The sequence below is a fragment of the Giraffa tippelskirchi genome, chromosome 10, assembly GCF_054371585.1.
Source record: "Giraffa tippelskirchi isolate mGirTip1 chromosome 10, T2T-mGirTip1v1.2.pri, whole genome shotgun sequence".
Classification (NCBI taxonomy): Eukaryota; Metazoa; Chordata; class Mammalia; order Artiodactyla; family Giraffidae; genus Giraffa; species Giraffa tippelskirchi.
The window spans coordinates 70,228,820-70,247,197 of NC_137284.1; the positions used below are offsets into that span (position 1 = coordinate 70,228,820).

The following is an 18,378-nucleotide window of genomic DNA, read 5'->3' on the forward strand; positions in this document are numbered from 1 at the left end:
GCAACAGTTAGAACTGGACATGGAACAACAGACTGCTTCCAAATAGGAAAAGGAGTACGTCAAGGCTGTATATTGTCACCCTGCTTATTTAACTTATAGGCCGAGTACATCATGAGAAACACTGGGCTGGAAGAAACACAAGCTGGAAACAAGATTGCCAGGAGAGATATCAATAACCTCAGATATGCAGATAACACCACACTTATGGCAGAAAGTGAAGAACTAAAGAGCCTCTTCATGAAAGTGAAAGAGGAGAGTGAAAAAGTTGGCTTAAAGCTCTGTATTCAGAAAACTAAGATCATGGCATCCAGTCTCATCACTTCATGACAAATAGATGGGAAAAGAGTGGAAACAGTGGCTGACTTTATTTTTATGGGCTCCGAAATCAATGCAGATGGTGACTGCAGCCATAAAATTAAAAGACGTTTACTCCTTGGAAGGAAAGTTATGACCAACCTACACAGTATATTAAAAAGCAGAGACATTACTTTGCCTACAAAGGTCCATCTAGTCAAGGCTATGTTTTTTTCCAGTAGTCATGTATGGATGTGAGAGTTGAACCATAAAAAAGACTGAATGCCAAAGAATTGATGCTTTTGAACTGTGGTGTTGGAGAAGACTCTTGAGAGTCCCTTGGACAGCAAGGAGATCCAACCAGTCATCCTAAAGGAGATCAGTCCTGGGTGTTCACTGGAAGGACTGATGTTGAAGCTGAAACTCCAATACTTTGGCCACCTCATGTGAAGAGCTGACTCATTTGAAAAGACCCTGATGCTGGGAAAGATTGAGGGCAGGAGGAGAAGGGGATGACAGAGGATGAGATGGTTGGATGGCATCACTGACTCAGTGGACATGGGTTTGGGTGAACTCCAGGAGTTGGTGATGGACAGGGAGGCCCGGAGTGCTGCGGTTCATGGGGTAGCAAACAGTCGGACACAACTGAGCAACTGAACTGAACTGACTGATATATTTAAGAGTGATTGAATTATCTGGTATTATTTTTCCCTCAGGGTAACCAGGTTTCTTTGTTCTCTTACCCATTCTGTTTGTTTGTTTGTTTTTGGCTTTGGAAATTTTTCATGTTTTTGTGTGTGTGTGTGTGTGAGTTCAACAACAATATATTTTAATGCATGCTTACTTTTGCCAAACTTCTCCACATGGCTAGACTGCCACGCTGCTGAAAGACTCTCTCCTTCCTTTACCAAAGCACAGCTGTCATAAACTAAGATGCTGGCTCTGTCTCAGTAACATGTCCTACATCCCTATGTATCGTGAGATGAAGGTACCAATATGCTTTCAAAGATAAAGAGCAAGTAAGAGTCATCTAAATATTCTGAATGACTTTCATCTCTGTTTTCCATTTTCCCTTGACAGTTTACATTTATTTTCTCATATGTTTATTTCTCATATCAAAGTCTCAGAAAAATGCATAGTAAAATAAAAAGTAATATGATATAAAAATATGATACTTCAAAGATTTAGAATCAGCTAATCAGCTTTTAAAAATCATTTTCAGGTATCTTATTCTCAGTATCTCAAGAAAAGTATAGAAAATGACTGGCAAATGTACTAACTCCAAGAAATGTCTTTGGTCGTGCTTTTCTACCCTTGCCTTGTCATTTGATTTATTTTTAAGTAAAATATTTTGGCTCTAATATTATTAGGTCATTAAAATCATACATATATGTATGGTTATACATATATGTAATCACACACCATACATATATATAATAGAGAAATAAATCATACATATATGTAATAGAGAACTGAACTAGAAATCCAAGGCCTCCTGAATCAAAACACCTGTGAGAAAGAGCATGTAACAGGATGAGTGTAACACAAAGAAAGTTAAGTCTCTTTTTTCAAGCTGAAAACCCAAAATAGAAAATCAAATATTGAATCATAATCACAAACTGAACAGACACGGTACATTCTAAAAAAAATCATAAATAAGATCATTTCTGAAATACCAGATTAAGCTAAATATTTATTTCATATACCAAAATTTGGGGTACCTCAAATTTATCTCAATAATATTGAAAAGTGCAATATTCAGATATGAAAGGAAGAATTTTTCTTTTTTCACTACAGCTGAAAGATCTGTCGATAAAAGAAAGCTATATTATATCTTTTTGTCCCATAAGTTCAAAGAATTATTTACAAATAGTTTTTGAACTCTTTAGCAGAAAGTCACTAGGAAGCATCACCTATCTCTCTTTTTTTTTTGCTTTTCATGTTCTTAAGCAATAGGACAGATATCTTCTGTTACAAACTTCACAGGAAGCAAAGGTCAGAAAAATTTTCAGGAATACACAAAATATACACTTACAGTATTACAGATTCTGAAAAAAAGTCATGGCTTAGACTGAGGCTAGAGCAGGAAAACAAAGGCATGCCACAGGATCCCAGGGGACTGGACTGAGTAACAGGCAACAGTACAACACTGCTGGGGAAGGGACAGACAGCCCTCTGGACTGATGCCAAGCAAAAGCTCACTGCTATTGAAAGAGGAGCAAGAAAATCTCTAATGCCTTTTAGAACATGGCCCTGATACAGAGCAGAGGTATGTTGCCTCTGAGGGAAGGCCAGGAAAATTCAGAACTTCAGAAGCCCTGAGGAGAGGGTGTACAGAATCTTTCTAAGTCTGAGAACACAACAGATGATATGAAACACTCCACTGTCACTCCTGTTTCACGAAAAGCATGTATATTGACCATGCCTTTTGTTTTTTGTACTATCATGCTTTGATGTCTTGGGGCCTTGCTGAACCTGAAGGGATGGTTCTTTGCAGGGCTAGCTAACTCTCAATCTTGCCTGTGGGCTTCCCTGTTCGCTCAGTTGGTAAAGAAACCACCTGCAATGCAGGAGACCCCAGTTCAATTCCTGAATCAGGAAGATCCTCTGGAGAAGGAATAGGCTACCCACTCCAATATGCTTGGGCTTCCCTGTGGCTCAGCTGTTAAAAGAATCTGCGTGCAGTGAGGGAGATCTGGGTTCGATCTCTGGGTTAGGAAGATCCCCCGGAGAAGAGGACGGCTATCCACTCCAGTATTCTGCACTGGAGAATTCCATGGACTGAATAGTCCGTGGAGTCACAAAGAGTCAGACATGACTCAGTGACTTTCACTTCAATCTTGCCTGTGGGGCTTCCCTGATGGCTCAGTGGTAAAGGATTTCCCTGCAATGCAGGAGACCCAGGTTTGATCCCTGTGTCTCAAAGATCCCTTGGAGAAGGGAATGGCAACCCACTCTAGTACTCTTGCCTGGAGAATTGCATGGACAGAGAGGAGCCTATCAGGCTATAGTCCATGGAGTCACAGAGTCAAACGTGACTGAGTGACTAACACTTTCACTTCTTGCCTGTGAGCAGCCATTTTCATCTCAATCTAGAACTTACAGTCCAACCTCTCCTTTATCAGGTTTTTAGATGTTCAAGCTGGTTTTAGAAAAGGCAGAGGAACCAGAGATCAAATTGCCAACATCCTCTGGATCATCAAAAAAGCAAGAGAGTTCCAGAAATACATCTATTTCTGTTTTATTGACAATGCCAAAGCCTTTGACTGTGTGGATCACAATCAACTGTGGAAAATTATTAAAGAGATGGGAATACCAGACCATCTGACCTGTCTCTTGAGAAACCTGTATGCAGGTCAAGATGCAACAGTTAGAACTGGACATGGAACAACAGACTGGTTCCAAATAGGAAAAGGAGTACGTCAAGGCTGTGTATTGTCAACCTGCTTATTTAACTTATATGCAGAGTACATCATGAGAAACACTGGGCTGGAAGAAACACAAGCTGCAATCAAGATTGCTGGGAGAAAAATCAATAACCTCAGATATGCAGATGACACCACCCTTATGGCAGAAAGTGATGAAGAACTAAAGAGCCTCTTGATGAAATAGATGGGGAAACAGTGGAAACAGTGTCAGACTTTATTTTGGGGGGCTCCAAAATCACTGCAGATGGTGATTGCAGCCATGAAATTAAAAGACGCTTACTTCTTGGAAGGAAAGTTGTGACCAATCTAGACAGTATATTAAAAAGCAGAGACATTACTTTGCCAACAAAGGTCATTCTAGTCAAGGCATTGGTTTTTCCAGTAGTCATGTATGGATGTGAGAGTTGGACAGTGAAGAAAGCTGAGTGCCGCAGAATTGATGCTTTTGAACTGTGGTGTTGGAGAAGACTCTTGAGAGTCCCTTGGACTGCAAGGAGAGCCAACCAGTCCATCCTAAAGGAGATCAGTCCTGAGTGTTCATTGGAAGGACTGATGTTGAAGCTGAAACTCCAATACTTTGGCCACCTCATGCGAAGAGTTGACTCATTGGAAAAGACTCTGATGCTAGGAAGGATTGGGGGCAGGAGGAGAAGGGGATGACAGAGGATGAGATGGCTGGATAGCATCACCGACTCGATGGACATGGGTTTGGGTAGACTCCAGGAGTTGGTGATGGACAGGGAGGCCTGGCGTGCTGCGATTCAGGGGGTCGCAGAGAGTTGGACACTACTGAGCGACTGAACTGAAATGAACTATCTATTTGCTCTGATTACCCCAGAGTCAAGCACCACACAACCAGAACCAGGTCCAACAACCCACAGCCTGCTGAAATTAATTATTCAAATTAACCAATCCTAAACTGACTTACCCTGCCTCAACTATTCTTTCTCACAGAAATCATAATAAAGGCTCTCACCCAAGTTTTCTCCTCGCTTCCTTTGCCTCCTGATTGACCCTGGTGCTTCCACATCACAGGATATGCCCCTTCTCTTAAGATCTGTGAATGCAACAAGCTATCTTCTCAATTGCAAGCATTCTCTGATCTGTTAGCCTTGCTACACCTAATAATAATACAATCTATTTTTTAAATTTTATTTTCTATTTCTGATTAACAATGTTGTGATAGTTTCAGGTGGACAGCAAAGGGACATGCCAAATGTATACATGTATCCATTTTCCCCCAAACTCCCATCCCATCCAGGCTCCCACATCACACTGAGCAGAGTTCTCTATGCTACACAGTAGGTCCTTGTTGGTTATCCATATTAAATATAGCTGTGTGTACCTATCCATTCCAAACTCTCTAATATAATGTGTTTTTAAAACACATTACACCGAGCAACACTGGACAACAGTCTACTCCTGTAGAATGGGAGGCAGCAACAAAGTTTCATCTGTGCCATAGGCACTGAGGGTCTGCTGAAAGATGGCAATGGATGGAGGAAGGACACAGAGAAAAATCCCTCAGTACTCACACCCTGAACTTCAGCAACATACAGCTGCAGTTTACCACTGAGGGGTGGGGGTGGGGGTTAAGTCAAACATTTAAATCTGAGATAACTGTAGATTTATATGTAGTTCTAAGAAATAAAACAGAGAGATCTCATGTGTTCTTTTCCTAACTTTATCTCAACAGTAATATCTTGCCATTTCCTGTTTTCCTCTAGCTGCCATCTCCTTCTCAGTCTGACAAACACTCTGTTCTTTGTTTTTATATTTTTTTAAATATATCTATTCTTTGTTTTTATAATTTTGTATTTTTGAAACCATGATATATATGAAATCATACAGTACGTAATATTTTTGGATTTTTTCTCCCTTAATTAATAATTAAGAAAGCATAATCTCCCTTAATTTATCCAGGCTGCTGCATGTGTCAATAGTCAGTTCATTTGTATTTCTGGATACCATCCTTCTGTATGGAGCTCCCATGGTTTGTTCAAACATTCACGAAGTGAAGAACAACTAGGTTGTTTCTAGTCTTTGGTACTGTAATGCTTTTTAAAAGATTTATGTACACATTTTTATGTGAACATAGTTTCAATTCCCTCAGATAAATGCCCAAGGTAGAATTGCTGGGTTATATGGTAGTTGCATGTTTAGTTTACTAAGAAACTGCCAAACTATTTTCTAGAGTAGCTGTAACATTCTAAATTCCTGCCAGCAAAGAATGAGCAGTTTCTCCACATTCTATCCAGTATGTGGTGTTGCCACTATTTCTTTACTTAGCTATTCTAATAGGTGAGTAGTGATGTCTCATCAATGATATTGACAGCTTTTCACATGCTTATTTACCATCTGCATACCCTCTTCAGGGATATAACTGTTCAGGTCTTCTGTCTATACTCTAATTGGAATGTTTGTTCTATTTTTTTACTGTTGAGTTTTAAGAGTTCTTGGAATATTTTAGATAGTGGTCCTTTTTCACACGCATTTTGTAAATATTTTCTCCCAATGAGTAGCCTGTTCCTTTTTCCTTGTAACAGAGTCAACTGCACAATGTTTTATTTTGATGAGGTCCATTTTATCAGATTTTCCTTTTATGGACTGTGTTTATAGTATCAAGCCTAGCATTCAATCCCTAAGATTTTCTTCTATTTGGTTTTTCCTTAAAGGTATTATATCTTTAGAAATAAGGCTGTGATTCATTTTGAGTTAATCTTTTAATAAATTTTAAGATTTAGGCTCATTTATTTGTATTTTTGTTTAGGTAGAGCATGCCTAATTGCTTAAGCACTTCTTGTTTCAAAAGTTCTTTTCTCCATTAAGTTTTGCACTTTTGTCAAAAATTAGCTAGGCATATTGTTTGTGGGTTTATTTCAGTGTCCTCTGTCTACATTAATCATGTCTCTAACCTGAAAAAAACCACACAGTCTTGATGACTGTGGTTATACAATAAACTTTTGAAAGTGAGTAATTAATTCCTCTCACTTTATTCTTTTTCTAAATTGTTCTGCTACTCTAGTTCCTTCAGCTTTTTCATATAAATTTTAGAAAAATACTGTCTGTATCTACTAAAAAAATCTTGCTGAGGTTTTGATAGTAATTGCATTAAATCTGTATATTATATTAGGGATAATTTCCATCTTTGCTATGTTGAGGCTTCCAAACCATGAACATATCTGTCCATTTACTAAGATTTTATTAGATTTCCTTCATTTCAATGTTTAATTTTGAGCACCCAAGTCTTATGCATATTTTGTTAGAATTTCATCTGAGTATATTTTGACTAATTATAAATAATATTGTTTTGAACTTCAGTGTCCATATGTTCTTTTCTAATTCACAGAAAAACAACAGATACTGGAATCTTTATCTTTTATCTTGAAAACGGAAACTCTCTTAATAATTCCAAGTTTTAAAAAATTGATTTCTGAGGATTTTCAACAAGGACAACTATTTCATCGGCAGATAGTGATAGATTTATTTCTTCATTTTTGATTTTTATTTCCCTTTCCAATACTTGGGCCACCTGATGCAAAGAGCTCACTCAATGGAAAAGACCCTGAAGCTGGGAAAAATGGAAGGCAAAAGGGAAAGAGGGTGGCAGAGAATGAGATGGTTAGCTAGCATCCCTGACTCAATGGACATAAATATGAGCAAACTCCAGGAGATGGTAGAGGACAGAGGAGCCTGGTGTGCCGCAATGTATAAGGTCACAAAGAGTCAGACATGACTTAGTAACTAAACAACATTTCCTGTCCTTTCCTTATTGGTTTGGCTACAAATACAAACACTCTTTGAATTAGAAGGAGAAAATAAACATCCTTCCTTTGTTCCAGTCTTCGGGAGAGACATTTTGTCTTTCACCATTAAGCAGAATGTTGGTTGTGTCTTTTTTATAGATGCTCTTTATCAAGTTGAGTATATCCCTCTCTTTTTTTTGACAGTTTTTCTTTTAATTTTATCAAATGACTTCTCTGCATTGATTGAAAGAATTGTGCGATTTTCGTTCTTTGGCCTGATAACAAGATATATTGAATTGTTTGGTTTTCTAACATTGAATCACTCTGATATCCCTGGAATATAGCCAGACTTAATTATATTGCATTGCTTTACACATTGTATTTGCTGAAATTATGTTAAGAATTTTTGCGCCATTTTTGTGAGGGATGTCAGGCTATCATTTTTTGATATTCTACTATCTTCATCTGGTTGTGATATCAGGGGAATGCTAGCTTCATAAACGAACTGCTCAGTATTTCCTTCCTTTCTATTTAATAGATCAGTACGTGTAGAACTGGTGTTCCCTCTTTAAATGCCTGATAGAATTCTTCAGTGAAGTCATCTAGGCCTAGAGATTTCTTTTAGGGAATTTTATTAAACCACATATTCAATTTATTTGATAGTTATAGGGCTAATCAGATTATCCACTTCATAGTATGCGAGCTATGATTGGTTCTGTTCCCCTGCTTCATTCCTGATATTGGCAATCTGTGTCTTTTCTCTCTTTACTGTCACTGTTTCCAGAGATTTGTCAATTTTTATTGATTTTTTCAAAGAAACAGCTCTTTGTTCCATGTAATTTCTCTGTTGGTTTGTTGTTGGTTTTCAATTCTGTCGACTTCTGCTGTCTTTGTAATTTTCAGCCTCCATTCTTGGTCAGATTTAGTTTGGTCTTACCTTTCTAGGTTCTTGAAGTGAGAGATTAGAATATTGATTTGAATTGTTCCTCTTTCTAATATATGCACTTAGTGCTGTCAATTTCCCTTTCAGTCTTCATTAGCCACGTCCCACAAATATTGATATGTTAAATTTGCATTTTCATTAAGTTCAGTCTTGTAAGGTGATGATCCCTCTCATAGTTATGAAAGCAAGAGGTAAAAGAATAACACTGAAGTACCTAGGAAAATGCAAACCAGTCCTTGAAGAGAGCTAACAGAAGCATAGGAAAGGTGGAATAATCAGCTTTGTTTTGCTAATATCCATAAAAATATTATAAATAAATAGGAAAATTATTTGGTGCATCTTAAAAACTGTCTTTAATCTGCTTTTCTGAAAGAGTTCATAGAGGTCATTTTCAGCTGTAACATAAATCATCTTACAGTCTCCATCAGGAATTAAATATGAACACATGTGTGTGTCTTCTTATTGGCTAGTCCTCTGTCAAACGTTCAAAAGCAATAAAAAATGGACACTGAGATGAATCACAGATCAAAGGGCATCTTGCCAGTTTAAACTGTCTGAAGAATTTTCTGACATTTTCAGTACTGTATTACTTAAAATAGCCATCTAGCTGGGTGTGGTGGTTATTACTGTTCCAGGAATAGATTTGCTTACAAGTGGCAAGAAGCCTTGACAGAATTGAGACTGAGTTGTACGGTCATTTGCCTTGTTTCAGAGCTATAATCTGCTTTGCCTTCCCAGAGTAAAATGTTCTAACATCACCAAATATGAGAATGAAGAAGTACAGAGCTTATTCATGCCACTCTAATCCCCAAATCCAATTACCATTCAGCCTTGTCATGTAGCTACCCTTCTCATGCTTTTTTAGCTCCATGCAGTTCTGCAGCTCTGATTAAAAACAGTGGGTGGCCTTGATCACTTAAGATGCTTCTTATAAAATCATAAGAAGCCCAGCACAGAAAGAGACCAAATAAAAAGATGGAGGCTATACAACAGTTCAAAAGAAAACCACATTGCTGTACACCAAGAAAAACAGTTTCATCTTAAACCATTCATTGACAAGATTAGATGAGGAAGATGGAAAAGCAGACTCATATTTTTGACAATATTAACTTGAACAATAACATACAGAAAAGAAGATGTAATTTTCTACTATATGCCTACTATACGGCTACAATATTACCTCATTTATCCTCATCATGATCTTCTGAGGTATCTATTATTTTTCTCATTTTACAAAGGAGGTAAACGAAGATCAGAGATGCTAAACAACTTATTTGTGTTCATGGATTCTGTAAGTAGCAAAGAAGACTTCAAATCCAGGTCTCTCTGATCCTAATGACTATATTGGGGGGGGGTGGTCTCCAAAACCTCTCATTATATAACTCCACTTTTTAATTTATCAGTGAACTTCCTGGCTTCTCAATGACTACACTGTCTTTTATTCACACTACCACATCTCTGATATACCAATTTGAAATGACCTTATCTCTGTAATTACATATAAGTATGAGATGAATTTGGTAACTGCCAGGAGTGAAAAAAAGATCCTTTCCAATTACTAAAACAAATACATACATACATACATATATACATACATACACATATATATAGCTTTGGGGATCATTGAAAAAGGATCACTACAGTGAAAATTTCCTTAGATAATAAAGAATACAATGTAGCTATTAAGAAATAGTGAGAAAGATCTTCATATACAGCTAGGGAAACAGTACCAGTTAAGTAAAAAAGCAGAGTGCAAGAAAAAATATATATCTCAGAAAAGTTCTGCTAAAAAGTAAGAAAGATAATAATGTATATTAGATGTTGCTTATATTTGCAAAAAGAGACACTGGGAAGATAAATAAGAAAACAATAAAATGAGTTACCAACAGGGAACCAGAGATGAGGAAAGGAATGAATAGGGACAGCCCTTCATTGTTATGGGAATGAGACTTCTTAGATTATTCTCTTTTTTAAGGTCTAACTTTTAAACCACATACATATTCATCCTATTCAAAAATAATTTAAGGAGAAAACTAAGGACCCATTTCAGACAGTGAGAAGAGTGAGGATAGTGAAGAGTAGTTGATAAGGACGAACTTAAGGGATGTCTAGCACAGGATCTCAATCATTTACTGTTCCATTCAAGTAAAGGATCAAGAAGCTTCATTGTAATGTCAGTTGGGACAAGACTGGACATTGGGTCGAACAGTCCTGAGTTTAAATTCTAGTTTTCTTGTTTCCTAGCTATGTGATACTTGCAGGTTACTTAATATTTCTGAGTTTCGGTTGTATTAGTAGTAATAATGGTAATGACATCAAAAGGATGTAATGAAAATTAAATGAAATAATGATTGCAAGGTACTTTCACACCTTAAAGAACTGCCATCATTATAACCATCATTTTCATCATAGAAGTGGAAAGGCAATAGACAATACTTCTTAGTATTCATTCAAAGAAGGAGTGAGACAGTCTCAACTCAAGTAGCGAGGCAATGATAGAACTAAATTGTTCTGTCTACTTTGAAACTTACTTTGCAAATATAATACTAGAGTATTTTGGGTTTGTTTAATATAAACTTACTTTGCAAATGTAATATTAGAGTATTTTGGGTTTGTTTAATATAAGGACACCTCATCTTTTTGCAAAATGTCTTCAAGGAAAACGCATCATATCTCCAGAATTATCATTAAGCCCTTCATACTTTTTCCATTCAAATACCTTTATGTCAACCCACTATAAAATTTCCCCACATGGAAACATAATATTAGTTTTGTAAAAAGAAATTCTATAGGAAATTATCTCCATGTTAAACTGAATTTCTTGAATCTGACAACTAAATTTAAAGAAATACGTTCTTTCAGCAGAACACTAACATTCTCATTAAGGAGAAAAGGAAAGCACGTGTCTATGAAAATACATACATGACATAAAAAAATCAGATGAGGCAAAATTACCAGTTGAGATGCTTAAAAAGAACTGCACTATATTAACCATACTTGTGTATAATATACATTATAATATACATTTTAAAGGAAGAGGAAATGAAAACATCAGAGACAACAGCTAGAGAAGCTTCTTAGAATTCCTAGAGGAAAAACATGCATTTGCTACTCTGAATTAATATTGGGGTGAATTTTAAGAAAAATAATGGCAGTCATTCTGGTAAAAGACTATTGGCAATAAATTCTATAAGAAATAGTCCATGGAGCTTCTCAGACTCAGAAAAGACAAAACTATTTGAATGGGATTCCTCTCTTCCTTCATCTTGACTTATCAGGATGTGTCAATCCAGCACTAATGTCCCAAGAAAGTATTCCTGCGTCTTCTCCATGCACCCTTCACTTGTGATATTCAAATACTGTATTTCCTCTTTCAGCTTCCAGAACACATTGACCCTGTATCTGCCTTCTCTGTCTGGGTATCTGAATCTTACCACAATACTCAGTTTTTAGATATCAGGGAAGACTGTATGATTTTAAAGTATCACTCAAATATTTTGTATACTTTGTACTTAAGAATTTTAAAGAAGAAGATTAATAATACATGTATACTTTGGCCACCTGATACAAAGCGCTGATTCATTAGAAAAGAACCTGATGCTGGGAAAGACTGAAGGCAGGAGGAGAAGGGGATGACAGAGGATGAGATGGCATCACTGACTCAATGGACATGAGTTTGAGCAAGCTCTGGGAGATGGTGAATGACAGGGAAACCTGGTGTGCTGTAGTCCATGGGGTTGCAAAGAGGTGGACACAACTGAACGACTGAAAAACAACAATATTGCTTTCCAGAAGTAGAGAGATGTACACACATCTCAGGTTTTACAAAAAAATGTATGTACAAGTTGACTTTAAAAGCAAATTTGTGATAAGATTAACAATCTCCCTGAGAAATTCTTATATCTAAGGTTACAACTATTGTCAATCTCAGGGATTTTGTCCCTAATTTATGGTCCTTTTAAATCAAGAGTTCACTATTATATTACAAATTAAAGCCTATTAAGTTGATTTTAATCATTTTTGTACTTGATTTAATTTCCAGTTTACAAAATCACTGCCACTACTGTAACTGCAGTCTAATTTTAAAGGAGCACTCCTTTCTACAATTCTTTTTTGCCTCTCTTATTTCTCTGCTGTCATTAATTTTACAAATGCAATTATTTTTCTGCAAATGTTCATTACAACCAGTAGGAATGTGGGGGTTATAGCACTTAAGTTGGTAGATCCATTAAAATCTCGCCAGCCTAATATTAATACGGTCAGTAGTATGTATTTGGCTTCTCTCAGGCTATTTTGTGAAGATCACACAAAATATTATTTTTAATTTCTATGATCTTCTCTGAATATTTTTTAACATCCTTATTTGTTAACATTTCTAATGTAATTAATTTATGAAACAAGGTTGAAATGTTATCAAATTCTGATTGATGAAATCATTATTCCATTAGTAATATATCAAAAATGCAGAGAACCTTAGAGAATAAAATTACAATCATCTGTGTACCCACCTCACATATTTAACAAATACTGTGTTATATTTTCCTTCAGTTCACTTACAACAATTCAAAATGAAAAATTAATTTGAAATAAAAAGATTCATTAAGCCTGTATACATATTCTTATCAACATTACCTGCAAATAACCACATGATAAAACTGAAGAGGATCTTCACCATCCTGATTTCTTTTCACATTTGCTGCATATTTATGAATTCATAAACAGAGAGAGTGTATATATTTAATATTTGCAGAAAATATTTTCATAAAATTTTTAGCAATTTATCTTTATTCATAAACTAAAAAACAAACTATAAACATAATGAAAAATCTCAGAAATTACAGTGCTGAAAAATAAAGCAAGAAAGGAGGGTTTGAAGTGTTTAAGCTGAGGGTAGTTTTCAATATAAATAGAGGAATGAATTTTAAGTTTCTTGGTGAAGATGTTATTTGAGCAAACATTTTAAGAGGAGAGAGTGGTTTATTTTCCTCCTCTATTATTACATTGGTTTGGATCTCTCAATACCAGGAGACAGCCTACTTATTTTTATTAACACTTTTGCTTTTAATTCTTTTATCTAGCATTGTTATACCAGCTAATTGTGTAAGTGTGTTAGTGTGCAAGGAGTGATTATAACTTACCTAAATATCTCCTGCCATTATTTTAATTTCACCCTGTCTTGTTTGTTTCTCATTTCTTCATTTTCGGTTGATTTAAAAATATCAAATGGCTTTCTTTTTCTTCAAATCTGTTAGGCACCATCTCTTCATGACTGAGTTAATGTGTTTGACTTAATTATGATTGCTTTTTAATTGAATTTATTTCTATCACATGATATATGTGAGTGTCTATGTATTTGTGTAGGTGGGTATGTGTGCTTTTTGTACTATTTTTTCTTTTTTTTATCTTTAGAAAACTAGACATGATGTTTTAAGTTGATTATGCTTATATGTATTATAACAATAGCCAATATTCCTAATATCTAAAATAGTTCAGTTTCTCTATTTCTGTTTCAAAAGGGTGTTAGCATATTTCAGTAACAAGTGAACACTGCCCTTATTTTCCTTTTAACTGTTGTCTAGAATTTCAATACTTCCTTTTGAAACTTAAAACATTCCTTATTATTAATTATTCTACTCAACAATGCATTACATTTACCACATTGGTTCTTGTACTGTTTCTTTATATTGAGTTCACTTTCTGTTTCTGGTGTTTTTGTCAGTAGTGTTTTTAATTCAGGTAGTTTTGGCACTAAGCTTTGAGGCTAAGTATTTACTTGTCTCTACTCTTAAATCAGTTGACATCAATTTGAAAAAGTATATTTTTTCCAGTAAATTTCCTTGAGCATTTTGAATGATTTTTTCATTGTGTGGTGATTTCACTTATTGAAGAAGATGTCAGCCCCTAAGCATTTAAAAAATAAATCAGGTATTGTCTTCTTCATCTCATTTCTTTTAATATTTACTTCTTATATATTCTGCAGCTTCAATATTACACTCCCAATACATTTTTTTGTGTTTCTGTGCTTATCTACATATGCATGTATGTATCTCTTTATTTCTACTCAACCATCCATCCATCTATCCATCCCTTGACCTTTCTATCTTTCCTGTTCAGCACTGGCCATTCACTTTCAAATGGAAGATTTGTGTCTTCCTTCAATTCTAGATAATTCATCGGAATCGTTTTTCAAACATCAACTCACAACTTCCATTCTCTTTTTCCAGCACTCCCAACAGTCACATGTGACATATTCTCAATCTACTTTTTCGTGTCTCTGTAATGTTCCTTTCTTATTTTAACTTCATCTGTGCTACATTTGGGGAATCATCCTCTACTATCTTCCAATTTACTCATCTACTTGTTTCCAACTTAGGCATTTTTCTACCTATTCAGTTTATTGGATCTCAGTAACAATATTTTCTTTTCCAGAGATTTCTTCACCTCTTTTCAGATGCACCTATTATTATTTCACTTCTACTTATTGTAATTCATTATGTCTTGTTCCTGCAGTTGTTTATAAATTCTAGTTTCTTGTGAAAATTTTCAGTCATAAAATTATTAAAATTCTGTTAGAACTGATTTTTATTGGCTGTGTTTTGTTTGCTAGTTTTCTTTTTCCTTATTGGTTATCATATTTATATTTTTAGGTCTATTTTGAGTAGATTTATTCCTTGTTTTAGTCTCATCTCTTTCTTTATAGAAGTTATATAATTGCCTTCATTCAGTCTTAAAGCCCACTGCCTAACCTTAAGATTAAGGTTGGTGAATTGTTATCCTAAGACCACACAACTCTGGTGGATCCATTTATTTGGGCTACAATGCAAGTCATAACCCTGAGAATTGTGTAGTATACCATCTAAACACTGAAAGCTGCTGCCCTGTGGCATACTGCTCCAGTGAAAATGGGATTATCACAGAATAAGTTATCAGCCAGCGGGTAGTCATTCCAAGATTCTAGCTGCTTTGCTACCCTTTCTTGTTTGTGATGTTCAAAGCAACAAGGACATCATTTTCAAGCTTCTTCTCACTGATTAGACTCACCAAAGAACGTGTTTCCTAACTTTGACCATATTTCTGGCATCTCATCTTTCGCGAGGTTCTTTTAGCTCACAATGATACACAAGCACTGAAATCTCAGCCTCTTATATGTGAGCCTAAAAGCAAATTCCAGCATGCCTACATATTTAGTTACATATTTTATTTCACGTTTCTCTCCAGTTTGTAGTCCATGGAAGTGTATAACTTTTTTTAAGATAAACTATGATTTTGTTTTCAACTACTGAAATACCTAATTGATCAATACTAGTAAGATTTTTAAACAAAAGGTGTGACCTTATAATTCCATCTTGTAAGTATTCCAAGGAAATGATCTCTATGCCTCTTTCCGGTTCCTTCCAAAGTAATTTTACTAAGAATTCATAGAATTTGAATCTCAAATGTATTTATATCTTTTTAATTAAAATATATCCTGTAAATATATACTACAAATAGTAATCATGTTTTAAAAAGATCTTTATACCAATTCAAATTATTTCTGCTTACTTGAATTTGCAGTTTTAAATTTTTCTGGTAATAATTTCACTATTATTTTACATATACACTAGGATGTTAATAGTTCTTCATATTTTATTTCAAAAATATTTGAATATTTTGTTCAAATTTATATGTCATGTTATTCTCTGATTTCTCCATCATAATTTCACACTCTAGGGTTACGCTTCCATTTTTCTTATAACTCTATCTTAATTTACAATCTTCCTGAATAGCTAACTTTAATTCAAGGTGAAGTTCAGAAAGATTAAAAAAATGTTCTGTAACCAGTTTATATTTAAATGATTCTAATATTCTTTAATGTATATGGGATTACTGCCTAGCATTGTACTGTATTTATTGATCATATGGCTATAGGTCTTATATAAATTTCCTAAAAAGTGTCTGGATCTTACACATGCATAAATGAAAATACAGTGAAAATCATGACACAATATTTAGTTCTTCATAACTAGTTCTGTAAATACATGATATCAAATAAAGGAAAAAGTAAACATAAAAAGGCAACTTATTCTCTGCTTTATAAAAGACATGTGAATGCATGTATAGTGCCAAAGCTGGTAAGAGGAAAAATTTTGAATATGACATCATACTCTTGTTCTTAATTCACATGGAATCACCTTGGTTGATGTATAGTATCTCTCTTAAGCTTCCCCAAGTACCTTGTAATCTCTTATTTGTCACATCTCCTTTTCTGTAATGAATAGGTGTCATATTTGCCTACTTACCAATCTCCTTTAGAATCCACTTCCCCCGTACTCTCGGTGTTATTCCAGAGGCCCTCCCTGGATGACGCTATAATTGAGACCCAGATAGTCAAAGCGACGGCACTTGGGGCAATGAGCAAATGAGTTCAGAAGCTATTTAGCATCATCAGCTCTAGGATTTCCCTGAACAATCAGAAACAATGACAGCTCTTTCTGCCAGGTTTGTACACCAGTAAGGTATTCATGGATCACTGCTCAAGTCACCCTGCCGCCAGAAGGAAAGACAAGGAAGCTTAGGGGAGAGAAAAATCAGAGTTGAGAGATGGAGACAAATTCCTGAGGGCAGGAAGCTATGCCTAAAGCTAGAATAGTCCTGGAATTTTTCAGGTAGTTAGGTAAATTCTCTCTTTCTCTCATTCTCTCATTTTTCCATTAGAGTTTAGCTTCTCTGTAGTTGCAGGAGCTTTACCTCCCAGATCATATAATTTCCCGTTCTCTCCTTTGTATCACCCACTATATTATGTCTCTTGAGAAGAGAGATGATGCCTTATTAATCCTTTTATGTTCAGTTTCTATCATAGTATCCAACTCAAATACTTAATAAAAAAAGAATAAATGAATAAGCATCAATTTTCATAGCTATAAGACTAGATCTTAATAATTTAAAATAATTGATTCTTTTGTCTATAAGTCTGAGTTAAATATTTTGAACTGACACCAAATAAATATTATTTTCCTTCTACACTGCCCCATGGGGGATTACTATGAAAAACTGGAACATTAGTTTAGAAAAACATGGCATCAAATCACACTGATGAGGTAAGATTAATATTGATGTGTATCAGAAATTACGTAAGTGGCATTGAAGGGGATAGTGTTGCAAGTCCTAGAAATGCCTCCTAACACACATTTTCTCTTCTCTGTCATAGAGTTCCTACATTCCAAAATTATATTATCCAACAAAAGGGAGAGAAACATTTGGGTATTACTGCTTTAGAGCATCTTCTTAGTATAATAGTCCTTTATTTGGTTACAGTTTTGTTTATAAAAAATTTCACAGTATGAAAAACATGCCCTCAAACCAGCTTCAGTAATTACAGTATTTTGTCATATTTGTTTATCTGTCATTTATCTGTGTAAATACATGTTTTGGTGTTACTTTATGGTAAGTTATAGGCATAATGACACCTCACCTATACTTTCTTCATCATGTAATTCCTAAGAATAAGGATCATGACAAAGTTAAAATACCATTATGACACCTATAATAACTGACAAAAATTCATATCTAGTCTTTAAACCATATTCAAATATCCCCAGTTGTCACAAGAAAGTATAATTTGTCTCCTTTTTTAAATTAGTTCATGCATTGCAAGTGGTCATTCAGTCTTTTTATTCTAAACTAACAGGATTTCTGTGAGTACTATTTCTATGAACAAATAAATCATATTTTCCTTTCCTGAACCTTCTCCAAAATACTACTGCCAAAAAATGTTAATGTTTACAATACATAAAATATTATTATGAAGCAAATAAGTTCTTCAGAAGGAAGAGTTCTATACAAAAGTAATAAATAATTGGCAATATGAAGAGAACACATTGGTTAACAAGTGGAATAGCTGTACAAAAGATTTTGAACTATTCGAGTCAGGCATAAACACTAAGAGTTCATCACCCTCCATTAAAACTCTGAAGAGTTCAAAAGAAAT

At 35.0% G+C, this 18,378-nt stretch overlaps 1 protein-coding gene and 1 long non-coding RNA gene across 13 annotated transcripts in view; one reads left to right on the forward strand and one right to left on the reverse strand.

Annotated features, from left to right (window-relative positions):
- The window catches only part of DGKB (diacylglycerol kinase beta), a 1,170,055-nt gene that overhangs the window by 787,932 nt on the left and 363,745 nt on the right, over positions 1–18,378 (reverse strand). The gene's annotated exons all lie outside the window — the stretch shown is intronic.
- On the forward strand, positions 5,991–9,838 carry LOC145523121 (uncharacterized). Its single transcript, XR_014066364.1, has 2 exons — positions 5,991–6,023; positions 7,072–9,838. It is a non-coding gene; the product is annotated as an uncharacterized LOC145523121 (long non-coding RNA).